At 39.3% G+C, this 14,658-nt stretch overlaps 1 protein-coding gene across 2 annotated transcripts in view; it reads left to right on the top strand.

Annotated features, from left to right (window-relative positions):
• eml3 (EMAP like 3) overlaps positions 1 to 14,658 on the top strand; it is a 48,986-nt gene that overhangs the window by 1,261 nt on the left and 33,067 nt on the right. The gene's annotated exons all lie outside the window — the stretch shown is intronic.

Below are 14,658 nucleotides of genomic sequence, written 5' to 3'. Positions count from 1 at the left end.
GCACCAGGTCCTGCCTTTGGTTTGGGTGGAGCACCAGCAGAGCTGTCAGAAGGTTAAAGAGAACTCTGCTGTCTTCTTCAAAAACTAAACAAGTATATGGAATAATATTTCTGCACAAATCCTAATCTTCGTCCCAGTGCACAAGCAGCTGACTCTTATATTTAACTGAAAACTTTTTTGCAGAGCTCCACCTGCTCTGCCCCCACAATGCTGACTGTCTAACAGGAATTATTATGCTGTTGCACAATGCTGCTTTTGTTGCACATCTGTAGGCCTCGCTGTCCCGCCTTATGTGCTGATGTTGTGTTTACTTGTCTTGTAAAATGGTGGGGCGGCGAGGCACTGGGGAACAGTAAATATCACATGGGGACACTGGCCAGCATCTGTGGGCAGAGACTGCTGAGGCTCCGTGTAAAACACAGTGCAGAGGCTGCTGCCATAATCAGTGAAAGTCTCTGTCTTTAATCATCTTCTCCTAATGTTTCATACTGAAGGTGATTTGATTACTGTGAAAGTGTATGATCTGTGTGCACTGTTACATTGAAGCTTTGTTACTCATCTGCTCCGGCCTGTGTCTCACTGTCAGGTGACTTGCTCCATATCATGCTCACATCATCATGATTCGTGATACACAAGCACCAATGCCCAACATTTGTCTCCACCCATATCGACCAAAATGCGATGCACAGTTTTGTAGGAGTTTTTGCACAAATGCAGATCAGGCTTTTTAGTCTTGAGGCTATGACATACTTTAAAACAAACATTTTTTCAAAAGCAACATGTAGTAGCACAATATGGTAAATGTTTAAAATTACAAATCAAATAGTGAAATTGTTGTTTGGATGACAGAATTATGGAGAACAATAACAGAAAGTGATCATAGATCTTCAAGACATTTGATTGAAAGTTTATATTTGAACTAAAACTTTTCTTCATGCATACACAAACACACAATTCTTTTATTTAACAGCCTGGTTCCCTGTAGTTATTGCAAATAAACAGGAAACTAAAATGCATCACTTGCTGTGAGATTTTTCCTAGAAAAGATCTACAGGCTGTGTCCCAGTTTCATACTAATATTTATCTACGGACTGCACTGATTCTTACTCTGTCTCTGGTTTTGAGAGAGCTCACAATCACATCACATGACAAAATGAGTGTTCTTTAAAATGTCAGTTTAATAAAATGTATTGGTATTGATGGACACTTGTGCAGTGCACAGTAGAAATGGAGCTCACAGCTGATGACAACTAAAACAAATCATGGGTGGTGGTGCCACAGCTTACAGTCTGTGCAGTATATATATACATATATAGTCTCTCAGAGCAGGGGCGTCCCTCTCTAACTTCAAGACCCTGTTGAAGACTCCTCTCTTCAGAGAGCACCTCCTCTCCTCACACCTCTAACACCCTAACATGTCTAACCAGCTCTGACTCTGACTCTCAGTTCACTTCTTTACCTGATCTCCTTCACTGATTAAACAGCTGTAGAACTGAGTCCTGACACCCAGGTCTCTACTGACCTGAAGCTTCACTGATCCACCTCACTTAGAGTCACTTTAAATAAAAGCATCTGCAGAATGAGTCAATGTAAAGTGATGTAACATAATATTGCATGAAATTATGCAGGCTTCTGTACCAAATGTCAGTTGCTGTAGCTTGTACAGTGGACTCTTCTTTTTCTTTCACCACCATCTGCAGTTTGTCAGACTACTTTGCAGCTGTGAGGAGCTTCTTCATTTCCTTTGTGCATTGCATTGTGGGACAACAGTGTCCATCAATAACGGACTGTAAAATCAATGATTCAGTGCACATAGTTTTCTGAGTGCACTACAACTTCGTAGTTTCTGTCAGTAATAAGAACATTGTGCTTATTACGTCACTTAAGTCAACAGTGAGACGTCTGAGAACAGTTCCTGTGAAATGGCTAAATCATCTTACTCTACAAACACACCATATACAGTGATAATAACGTATTATTAATTCAATATTTCATTCAGCATTTTTTGCACTTTCTGTAAAACAACCTTCAACAGTCTGACCCATGGATAGTTTGTTGTTCATCTCTGTCTATAATAACTAGATGTTTAATTTAGCTTATATCTGTTGAGTTCATCTTTTTCTGTTTGGTGCTGTAAAAAGTTCAATGCGCTGTGATTCTGATCCAGTTTATCAGACCTGACAGAAGTGATGGACAAAACTACGAAGTAAACTTTGTTTCTGGTTTTGGTGTAAAAAAACAAACGCTCTGTTTTAAATTAGCACTGTGTGGATTTGGGACACGGTGCAGCTTGTGCAGAGATCAGCAGGAAGTTGCATCAGCAGATGGCAGCTATTTCAGTGTTTTTCCCAGAATGTTGTAATACTGCTTCTTTTCTGAGGAGCTTGAGATGCTGTTTTTCTCCAGTCTACAGGAAGACGGTCACTTTCTGTCTCTCTGTCTCTCAGGGCTGGATATCCACCATCAGAAACACTCAGGCACTAAGAGCTAGAGTCATTTATCCAGATAGTTCTTGGTTTTAATAAAAAAAAATCAGTTTTACAGTGCTTCACTTATTTGGGGCGTTTTATTTTGTCAAATTCTTGTGCAGATTTTACATTTAACAATTGACGACTTGGTCTTGTTCTGCTGAATAAAGCTGTCAAAAAATTAGAAATACCTTTCATTCTCCACTGCCACTGGACATAAATCAGAGAGAACAAAAACATCTCATTGTGCAGCTCAGTCCCCAGAGGTAATGAGCTCTGGTTATTAAATCAGTAAACCTCATCGTGCTGCTGAGATTTACTGTATGTTCCATCAGCAGTCAGACTCCCTCACTGTGTCGTTATCTGTATGCAAAACAAGTTTGGTCTTGCATAATGTTTACGTCTGCTTCAGCCAGATACGACAGTCCCCATCTCCTCTGACTTTGTGACAGTTATTTTTAGATGCTTTTATCCTCGGAGGCAGTTGTGCGTTTAACAGGCACAACACAGAGGCTGATTTTATACCTCTGTCTGCTGAAGAATCTAAATTATGAAGCTCTTAGTTAGAAAATGTTTACTGTAGCTAAAAAAATGCATCTGGTGAGATATGAGAGTCAACTCTTAAGGGTTTACAAACCACGGAAATCAAAGTCTTTGACTTAAAGGTGCAGCCCCTATTCAGCAGGGCCGGACTAAGCTTTTAAAGGGCCCCATGGCAAAACTTAATTTTTAGGACCCCTGTTCCCCCTTTATCTTATTTTATTTTATTAATTAAACAGTTTTATTTCAGAAAATGCACAGTATCAAGTGAATTGAACCTTTTACAACAAGCTTTTAATGGGAAGCTCCGACATCTGCCACATGAGAGCCAAACTTCGCACAGACAGAAATAAATAATGCAACTTGCAAGAAAGAGACCGAAAACACAAAGGTTGAAATTGTTGCAGCAGAGATGGTTTCAGTTTAAAACTAAAACGTAGAAGAAGAGATGAGTTTAAAATTAAAACGTAGTGTGGATGTAGCCTTAGTACTGAATATTACTGAATATAATCTAATATTGGCAGATGTAAATGCATAAAAATATTATGGTGTTAGTATTTGTCAGCTTATGCGGACTCAACAGTTTTCACAAATCTACGTCCAATATTCACTCTGCTTTTACCTCTGTGTTGGTCTCCTCCAGCTGCTGGGAAACAGCTGGCTGTTTAGCTGCTAAATGCTTGGCTACATGCACGGCAACCCTGAACGTTTGTAGTTGTTACAAGGAGGAGCTGTATATGGAAGCTGTCAACCCACAGTGACGTCACCCACTGGTTTGTGAGCTGCTGTTTTGAAGCCTCCGGGTTTGTAATTTGTCTGTTGCCATGACCGTTGTTTTTTTTGAAACCAGAAGAAACCATATTTGGATGAGAAGGTGGAGCTGAGGAGGAGTGAGGGGTGGATCTGACTTGCTCTTTACTCTATCCTGATTGTCAGGTACAGTTTGTCAATCACACGGTAGCCCCACCCTTATCCATGCATCCCCTGCTTTATGGTCTATTAAATGAGAAGTAGAGACATTTTCACATAGACTTCAATACATTCAGACTTCTTTTTACCACCAGTGGAGTCGCCCCCTGATGCTCATTAGATAGAATGCAGCTTTAAGGCTCTTCAGCATTGGCTGATTCACTGCTCAGACCTGGAGTTTATGTTATGAGTTTTATATACAGTCTATGGTGGGAATGCAAATGTCTGAATCAGTTGAACTGGACTTTATTCTGCCAGCTCCTGAGGATAAAGTCTGTGCACTGTCCCATTGAGCTGATGAGAATAGAGCCGACCATTGTCCAGAGAATTCACAGCGAGCCAGTGGGCGTTTTGATGATGGTTCTGTATTCGTCCTGCACGCTCTACCCTAAACTGAAGTGTGTATTTCCAGTGGGTGAGAACGCATCTCACTCAGACAATCTCCAGTTGTGTACTGCGTGTGTGAAAGGGCAACTCTGGACCTGATTCTCCGACATTGTCTAGTGTTGTGTGAAAACGTTTGTTGTGTACAGTGAGTTTATCAGAGCAACAACTGGCTCCTGCAGCTGGGACCAGCTTGATGAGAGCTGAACTGTGGGGTTCTGACTGGGTTTTTCCTCTCCTACACCTTTACATCCTTGTTTGATATTAAATGCTTATTGCTGCTTCACACTGTGAAACAAATGACAACCACTCAGACTGTGCAGCCATCATTGTGCAGCAGGGGAAGAGAAAGTGTGTCTCAGAGATGAGGCTGCTCTGTCATTTCACATCTCACATGGGACCTCAGACTGTGGTGCAGGGGCGTACAGGATGTTGAGCGGTGGCGAGGCGTCAAAATCAAAGAGAGCTAAAAGCTGTGAGTGGTGCGCTTTGGGAGAAACGGCATCTGTAGGTGGTTGAGGTCATTATGCAGCGCCCTTGGGTGAGAGCTGCAGAGAATGAGTGGGTGGACAAGAGAATATGCAGCATGTAATTGTCAGATATGTTTGCTGTTTGAAGGCTCAGACTGATATTTGAACACACATTACAAGCAAATATAGAAATGATCTGTTATTTTTGGGTCTTTGATTCTTTTACAAAACATGTTGAATGGAGGCAGTAACCCAGATTCCAAACTGTAAATAAAAAGTGAAATGGGAACTCATTCCAGGCTAATTATATGTGCTGCTTCATCTCCCGGCTGCAATCAAACTGGATCAAAAGTTTTTGTAAACTCATTCATCAACCAGTTTGACCAGAAAGACCACATAGATGTAAACCGAGACTCAACAAAAGATTCACATCAGTCCAAGAGAGTGTGGCTGCGCAGCTATGAGCCTGCCAACCTCCCAAAAGACCTGGAATGACCCTGAGCCTTTTCAGAAACCTGAAAATCAAATAGAGGATTTGTACTCCCCACTTTGGAACCAGATTTTTTTTAGGATTATTGGATACTTGTGGTTTTTCATCTAAATACCATCAAACTCCCTGAGACCTCACACTCACTCATGATTCACCAGCTAAATATGTTTTTAGTTGAACTGATTTGATTCATTTTCCTTCAAAACCACAACCATAAATTAATGAACTGTCACAGAATTATTGGCGTTGGACAAGTCCCCTTAAAACATGTTGACTAAACTGGTTTCGTTTACTGCTGTCAGGGCTGGATTGACCTGTTTGGGACCCTACTGATATTTATACACCATTTAATAGAATAATAAAATTATATCAGAATTGCCATTAGATATAGAACTAATATCTTTGCTTACATTAAAGGTGCTATATGTAAGTTTCCTCTGCCACTGAGCATGGTGGTGGTGTTGGTCGCTTGCTTCAGCCCTTGTTGGCGTTTAAAAGACGAGGTTAGAATACGCCCTCTGATCAACGCTATGTCTTCATCCTCTAATGCTGAGCTGAGGGCAGACTGGCTGCTCCAGTGACTCACTATCGTTAAGTAGGGCTTTGAGGAGGGCTGGGTTTCAAACTACTGAATTGGTTTGATATGATCAAGGATTGAAAAATCTCTTGTCATTCGATACCAATTTTTAATAACTACAAAATAAATGAGTAAATCTCATCTGTGTCAGTGAGTCAATCAGCATGCAGCATGCTTGGACCAAGATCTAATGCTGGTGATTGGCTGTTTAACAAGTTTTGAGTGAGTAAAGAGACCAAGCTTCAAAATAAAAGTAAAGTAAAAATTTAAATTTATGCTGTGACGTGTGTTGTAATTTTCTTTTTGTTAAAATAGATTTGATAAAACAGGTATTGAAAAAAGTATCATTAAGAATTGGTATCAAAGTCGGGATGCGGCTAGCTGGTTAGCATGCTAACTTAGTAGTAGAAGAAAAGAAGTGATAGAAATAGAAGCAAAACAAGTAACAAAGTATGACACTGGACTTGAAATGTTTCTTCTAGACAGGCAAGCAAACAGCTGTTAATGCTAATGTTGCCTGTGCAGCTAGAACAAAAACTTGCATATAGTATCTTTTAAACTAATTTAGAATTTTTAGGTAATTATTAAACCATATAGAAGAAAAATGTCATTAAGACAGTTGACCATGGTGTAAATGTGCCACTGATTTCAATTTCAAATCATTTTAAAGTTCATCTCTATGTGAAAATCAGAGCCATTTGCTGTAGTTCACAAATAACATTACACTCAAATCCCTTAAAAAAGTGATTTCAAGTCTGAATTCTTCTCTAACAATAATTATTTATGTACAATAATCAATCAATCAAGTTTAAGTTTGGAATAAAACATCCCGACTCAGAGATCTGCGTCTTCAGGGCCATGTGGGTTGATCAGACTTGACTGATAACGCTGGCAACAGAAAGGTAACAAACCTGCAACTGTCGTCACATTTTGATTCAAGTGCTGCCAAATCCTGACTGAATCAGATACATGACGTTACCTTTTTCCATCTGAGCTGCAGCCAGCCCGTGAGAGGAACACAGAGAAAAACAGAAACCTCTCATGTTACCAAAACTTTCAGCTGTGACAGAAGATGTGTTCGTGTGGGACCCCACCTCTTAGTAAGAAGCTAAATGAGAAAATGACTTTTCAGCAGCTTTAAATTATGCAATTATTAAAAAAATTACATACGAAGGAGTATTATATTCCTCCCACAGTTAAAACTGAAGACACAAGATATCCAGTTCACAGTAGAGATACAATTTTATTGATAACAATGCCATTATCGATTCTGCTCATTGGTTTGAATCTTTACTAATTCCCTGAGCGATTCCTGATTAATTATTTTTCCACAGTCACCTGACTGACTTGGAGAGAAGAGGACAGGTTTTTGTCGTTGTTTGCTGATTGTTGTTCCTGCAACACACTCTGGACTTTTTTTCCCCCTGAGGGGGACCAGTGGGATCGATTGCTTCATCCTCTCATCATAGTAGTAAACATTGACACCCACTTTGACACAATGAGGAGATGGGGTTCTTGCATCATTGCAGAGCCCTACACAACTTGCGTTGTGAGCATATAGGCCACTTTGGCTCTGAAAAACTTCCAGGCATCGATAAAAGGAATTGATGAGCTTCGGGACGTATCATTCAGATGGTTTGGACAACTTGGAACTGGTTCTCCACTTGAATCCAATCCCTAGTTGAGAGCTCTCAGTCTTCAGTTCAGCTGCAGAGCTAACGTAACTGACCATTCATGATTGATAACTCTGGAAGTCCCTATTGAAATTTCTTCAGCTTCCTATGTGACGCTTACAAGTGTAACTGAAGGCTTCGGACTTCTTTAATAGCTGTGTCTCAATGCAGAGGCCGCATCATTTGAAGATTGATTGCATCACAGAGGCGTGACTAGACTGTCCCATTTCAAATGTGTCGCAGTAAAGTGTCCTTCTTTACCTGAGCAACGAAGGTTCCAACAGGTGGATCCTTTGTGTTGCAACATATCCCAAGATTCATTGCACAACGGTAATGAAAGCAAACACCACCGACAGAGAGCCGGAGGCTTACACTAGGTATTAGTATTGGGTTTCAGCTCAGTTCACCAGCTAAGGGTAGAACTGTTAAAACCAAGATCCTTAAAACCTCAAGTTTTTGTGAAATCACAGTTGCTAGGCAACAGGAGCAGTAAGCTCAGCTGTAGGCCAGACAGTCTCATTTTGGTTCAGCATTCGCTGTCAACGACAGCTATGAAGAGCCACACCTTTATAGGCCGCTCTGAAGGATGCAGCCCCTGAATTAGGACACAGCTAATGTCAGCTAGCGTTAGCTGACAGTCAGCACTTGGCTGCTGTCTAGCTAGCGGCCAGAGTATACAGGGTAGAAAGTTGCTCACTCAGTATGTTTTTATGTCTGTGGGTTGAGCGTACAGACGGTGACTTGTGCTGCAGAACCAACAGTTTCATTTTGTAATTTGGCTAACTCATAAAATTAGCTTTAATTGGCAACAGCTGAGCGACGATTGCTAACAACGTTAAGTCCTGGGTTTGTTTTCTGAAGGACCACTGTGTGCAGTGCTGGGACATTTTATGTTTCAAAGGGTCATTGTGCAAATTTTATTCCGTAATATGTCCTGTGTAAGAACAAAATATAGTACTAAGATAATAAAAGGCAGCACTTGAAACTATATCTGTAAGAAGAGACCTTTAGATCATGTTCTAATGCAGGCGTTGCTTGAGCTTCAGTGGCACATACAGTGTTAACAAACACACTTTTAAACATCTTAAAAAATGTGGCTGTTAGTTTGTGGCCATAACCACAAACTAATGGGCAAAACTGAATGCAGGGTGAACCTGGATCACTTCCCCTGAGGGTCCTGGGCTGGTAATCCAGTCTCTCCAGATCTCCCAGTCTTTAACATTACACATTAAGTGTGTGAAGAAGAAGAAGAAGAAATAAGAGTCTTCTTGTCTGCAGTGTTTGATATGCATGCATCATTTCCTGTCTTCTTCTGCATGCTGGCACTTTTTGGGCAGGAATGTCAGAGGCTGCACGCCTTCAGTGGAAACTCACTCATAGAAAAGTATTCACAGGCCAAAGGTGTGACACTTTGAAATACCATGTGAACACAGTAGCTCTATGATCTAATGAAGTCTGAATATTAACCTTAATTCCTGTTGAAGTTCCTGTGAAATGTAACGTGGATTAAATTCCTGTTTTCCCTGAGCCGCTGCCAAACAGCCATGAGTCACCCACAGTCCTGGCTTGTAACTGAAAAATTAAAACAAGAAAACCAGATGCTTAAAGTAGAGCAGGAAAGCAGTCATGCATGCAGACATGTGTGTGCGTGTGTATGTGTGTGTTGGTGAAGGTGTGTGTGGGGAAGCGTCACTGTTAGTAATGGGAACTGTGATGTCTGTTATTAGGTGTTTTTGTTGCAGTTGGACAGTTTATAAATATACTGTATTGTCCTAATGAAAATCAGATATCATTGATTGATTGATTGATTGATTGATTGATTGATTGATTGGTGATATTTGTCCATCCAACACTTTATTTATTTGTATCATATTTGTACAGTAATTTTGCCTTTGCACAAATTTTTTTTTTTTTTTTTTCCATAATAGTGAAATAGTGTAGAGCTGATTCAGAATGATTGTACATTAACTATGATAATGGTGGAAAACTGACCCTGGATATGCCATAAATGATCCAGTGATCCAGAGCTGTCAACTCAGACTCAGATTTCCATCAGTGTGGTGTAACAGTCCAGCTGTTTCCTTTGGACCGATGTATGGTAATAAATAACATAATGAACACAGACCTGTGGTTAGAGCTCATTGCAGTTTCGTGGGTGGGCCCTTGGCTTTGTTGTGAATTGTACTGCAAACTAAGTTGTGGGTGTCCTGAAGGTGGAATTTGAATATTAAGAGTTGCCCTAAAGTAAAAAAAAATAAATTTGGTTTTCGATTCCTGAGTCTCTGAGTTTATTGAATAACTTTAGCTAGGCTTGTGGCGATATTTGATAATATTGGATATATATATATATATATATATATATATATATGTGTGTGTATATATATATATATATATATATATATATATATATATATATATATATATATATATATATATATATATATATATATATATATATATATATATATATATAAAATACATTTCTGGCCATATGCAATATTGTGGTTTTGCACATATAATAATAATAATAATAATTGTTGTTGTTGTTGTTAATATTATTATATATATTATATTTAAAAAATACTTGAAACATAAATACAATAATATAATTATTAATTTAGCAAAAACAGCTCCCACGATACTATTGTATATCGTGATATTTTGGCTGGCCTGTATTGAGATATTACATTTTGGATACCTGCCTGTACCCATCACACAGCAGCAGGACCAGTTTCTTACATCATGGCCGCCCTCAGGTTGAGTCCTCTGCTCCATCAGAGATGTTTTACTGAAAGCAGAAGTTCAGTCAGTTTACTGTGGAGAGTCGAAAAACTCCACCTGGTTGTTGGTTGTTGAACACTGACAACACTGCCAAAGCAGTGACTCACATCATTTTCTCATCAAACCATCCGATGAGTCCTTGTCACATTTACTGACCACTGGTGATGTGTAGGGAACAGTCTTCATTCATGTTTCTGCACTTATCTCTTCAGATTTCCACTTTCAGTTGTCACCTGAAAGTATCTCATAATGTTACAGATTGATTTCTGGGACATTTATTGAGTGCATTCATATTCAAAAGAGGAATAACATTTTTGACTTTAGTGACCCACTGATCATCCCTCTTGCTCCATTTGTGGACAAACTTTCACTGGTATTGTTAAGACTGTAACGATAAAAAACTACAGAAAACATGCAGCTGGTTTGGTGAGGTGCAGGCATAGGCTCGCTCAAAAATCTGATGCTTTTATTTCTGATTCATTAAGATCCACATTTTGCCAAACAGTCTTTTCACAATAAAGTTCAGGCTTCAGCTGACTGTTGAAAGAACATAGGTCATATTTATAGTCTATATATTGTAGGACTCTGGCTCACTGTGACTTTCCAAATATGCACTTTAACTGGCATTTACTGAGATGGAGTTACACATCATCCAGTCATCTTCCAGTCTAAATATATTCTGTGCTAAGTGGATGGTGTTTGATTTCATTCCTTAATATTCAGAAAACATGTTTATGACTTTGAATCATTTTCTAGTAAAACAAAAATCTTAAATCTTCATTCAGTCCATTGTTTTTGGTCTTGTGTAAAATGTTTTCATGACACATTTTTCTCTCATGAGGTCGTTTTCTCCACAATTGGCTTCCTGCTAAAACCAGAATGGTTTTACCTGGAACAAGTTTAGGCCAGAAGGTCACCTGGTTTAACTGGTGGTCTGTTTATGGTTTTTACTGGTTTCATCAAATATGATTTAAAGTGGCAATATACAAGTTTTTTGCTTTAACTTATCATGATGAAGTAAATGTTGATTGTACGATGTAATGGCTGTAGAATAACAACACCATCTGTGTTTAGATTGATTCCTAATAAGCCTTATAAGAGGATAGCACTTTGATATCAGTAGCTTTTCCCAGGTAGCAGAAATGGCGGTGGAACAACTGGAGGGACTATGGGAACTTTACCTGACAAAAGAAGAAGAGCCCTGTTGTCAGCGGAGGCAAAGTGATACATGAACTGCACTTATAGTGATTTTCTAGTCTGATCAACCACTCAAAGCTCTTTACAATGAAAGCCTCATGTTTCTCGTCGTGGTGAAGCTCATTATATTTGATCCTGTCTTTGCAACAGCATTCAGAATACAAGTTGAAAAGTTGTGTATTGCCACTTATGTCAGCTGTGATGATATAAAATGTAGCTCAGTGTGCTTCATAGCAGCACACAACCACATAGTGTGAAACTCAGTCTAAAAGAAGAATAGTATGCAGCCAGAGTTGTATTTATAGCCGACTATATATTATCTGTCTCACTGTGACTGTCCTAACATGCACTTGGACAGAAACAGCACAGACTGAAGAGATGAGACTGGATGATGAAGAGACACTTACACTAACATTTTAATTTGGACATTGTAGTGTTGATCCTTCAAAAATCCATATTCCCCCCTTCACATTACCACTTCCACCACCAGGACAACCAGACAATACAACACCACATTCATCTAGTCCATGTATAAAACCAGCTCAGGCCAAGTCCTGGGTCCCACTGCCAGAAACGGATCCTGTGAAGAAGCTCTTTTACAGCAGCTGTGGGTGTGGTGCCACCAAACTGCTGCTTGGCCACACCATAAATACAACATGGACTCTTTTCCCAGGATAGACTGCACACACACACACACACACACACACACACACACACACACACACACACACACACACACACACACACACAATCTAACATTTCTGACGTGCTGTGTTAACAAAAATATCAAAGGGCTGTGAACATCACTAGTTTTCTTGAAGGTCCACTTTTATTGTCAGGGAGGAATTTATATGTGGGAACAGGAGCTGCTGTTTGGGGATGGTTAATAGGCTTTTTCCCTGAGGGCAAATTCAGCAATAAACAGGAGGAAAACTCCAACTTCCTGTTTCTGGTGTACCTTCCTGTAGAGAATTGAGCAGATGTAGACAGTGTGATGTCACACCCAGATATTTCTACAACTGAGTCTGATGAAAATGAAAATGTTCCAGTTATGTTGCAGTTCAACAGTGAATCTCAGCTGTAGGTGTCAGGGTTAGGGAGCTGCCATTTCTAACCAGCATCATACAAGTGGAAGTGATGTCACATCAGTGTGACCAATACAAGTTTCTCTACCTTCTGACCTGCAATATCAATCAATCAAAATACTTTCTTGATCCCCAGGGGGAAATTAGGTCATGTCACAGCAAGAATAGAGAATAACTTAAGAGGTAAATGAAGATAAGATAAATATAAACATAAAAATATATTAAAAAAATAGAAATATAAACTTAAAATGCAAAAATATCCGTAAATTATGATGAAAAAATATACAATATAAATCTAAATGTAACAGTATTTAGGTAGGTTAATGCCCAGTTTTAAAATTGCAAAAAACTGGGCATTTACCTACCTACATACTGTTACATATATTTACAGCTGAACAACTTTTTACATTTAGAAGGACAAACACGCTGTTAATAACCCCGCTCCAGTCTCAGGTCTCTTATCCATGTGAGATCAGAGTTTAATATAGAAAGTTACTGTTGATCTGAACGACTGACGTTTGAAATCGAAAGGAAACAAAATTACCACAAACGTCTGTAGTTGTTGTGGTTCTCTTTCAGTCTTGGTGTGTTGGGGGGATAAACAATGTTTAAAAGTACAGTTCATAATCACCATGAGAGCTTTGAATTTGAGTTTTGATACAGTTTTACTCATTTCCTGAATGTGGCCCCTGTCTCTGAATCTGTCCCCCAGTCTGGCCCTTCAGTCAGAAGTTAATGAACCTGCTTCTGCATTGCTAATGTGGCTCATTTTAAACCATCCAGATTAACACAGATGTCAAACAAACTAGAAATGAATTAATTAACTTTGTGTTGTTTTCACTGAGAAGCTGTTTGTCTCTTTATTTTAGTTAAGCTTCCATATTAATGTGGATATCAAGAATTTTATACTATTACATTTAGAACTGTAAACAAACACCTGTGTCATTGGACTAATATTCCATAATATCAAATATCGCAATGTTTCTCGCCATATACAATATTGTAGTTTTTTTTATTTAAAAAAGCAGATGAAAAAATAATATCGTATATCGCAATAATTGAACCAAATTGTACCGTAATGTAATGTAATGTAATTGTAATATTTTGGATATCAGCCAAACCTAGTAATAGCTGTCCAATTGCTACACATTCATTCATCCATCAGGGTTCATTATGATCTGAATCCAGGTCCTGTCTTCCTCTGTGGTCCCGTCAGAATAAAACTCTGTTAACCTGCTTCATGTGGACAGATTTCTGTCACCGCTGTAGCATCACAGCCGTGAAAGATTCAGTCGCTAAACTTTACAGGTGAGAAGTTTAGGTCTAAATCACGGCGATTTCAAGATGGGTGTCATGGCTTCTATGATTCAATGACTGTTTATAAAGATGGACGACATGACAGCTCCCAAAACTGAAGCCAAAACATCTTGATCGCCCCCTGGTGGCTGGCTGCAGCAAAGTTCGTATACCCCGTCCCCTAAAGATGGATTCTGTCATTTCAAATCATTCTTGTCTCACTGATGTTTGTTCAAGAGTAATTTTTCTGATAAGTTTGGTTTTATTGGTTATTTCATTCTATAAAACCGGACTGTGACATCATGATTGACAACTGTGATTGATTCCCAATCGGTTGGGCAGGTGAATGGACAGGACCTCGATACATATCTGGCTCCAAATTAATATTTTGGCTTCACTTTTAGGAGGCAGTGGAGACGTGCCTCCATCTTTATCTACAGTCGTCGGGCTCGCAGCTACAAGGCAGAAAAATGTTGAGTTTTAGTCTGAGTTTGACAGTTTGTTCAGATAATTTCAGCGCTGACTGATCCTCGCCAGTGAGTTTTTCCAAGCTACGGTAGTAGGTTACAAACTGTTACCTGTGGTTGGCCTGTCCATGTGTTACTCAGAAACCAGTTGGTCCATCAGAAGAGGGGCTCAGAGACTGACACAAAATGCCCTTTTGTTGCTAGAGCTCCAGAGAGAAGCCTGAGATATATCTTCGTAGAGATCAAGACTTCAAATAAAAA

This window comes from Trachinotus anak, unplaced genomic scaffold (assembly GCF_046630095.1).
Source record: "Trachinotus anak isolate AG129_WGS33_773 ecotype Australia unplaced genomic scaffold, CSIRO_AGI_Tana_v1 ptg000005l, whole genome shotgun sequence".
Taxonomy (NCBI): Eukaryota; Metazoa; Chordata; class Actinopteri; order Carangiformes; family Carangidae; genus Trachinotus; species Trachinotus anak.
This window is presented reverse-complemented; position numbering and strand designations above follow the sequence as displayed.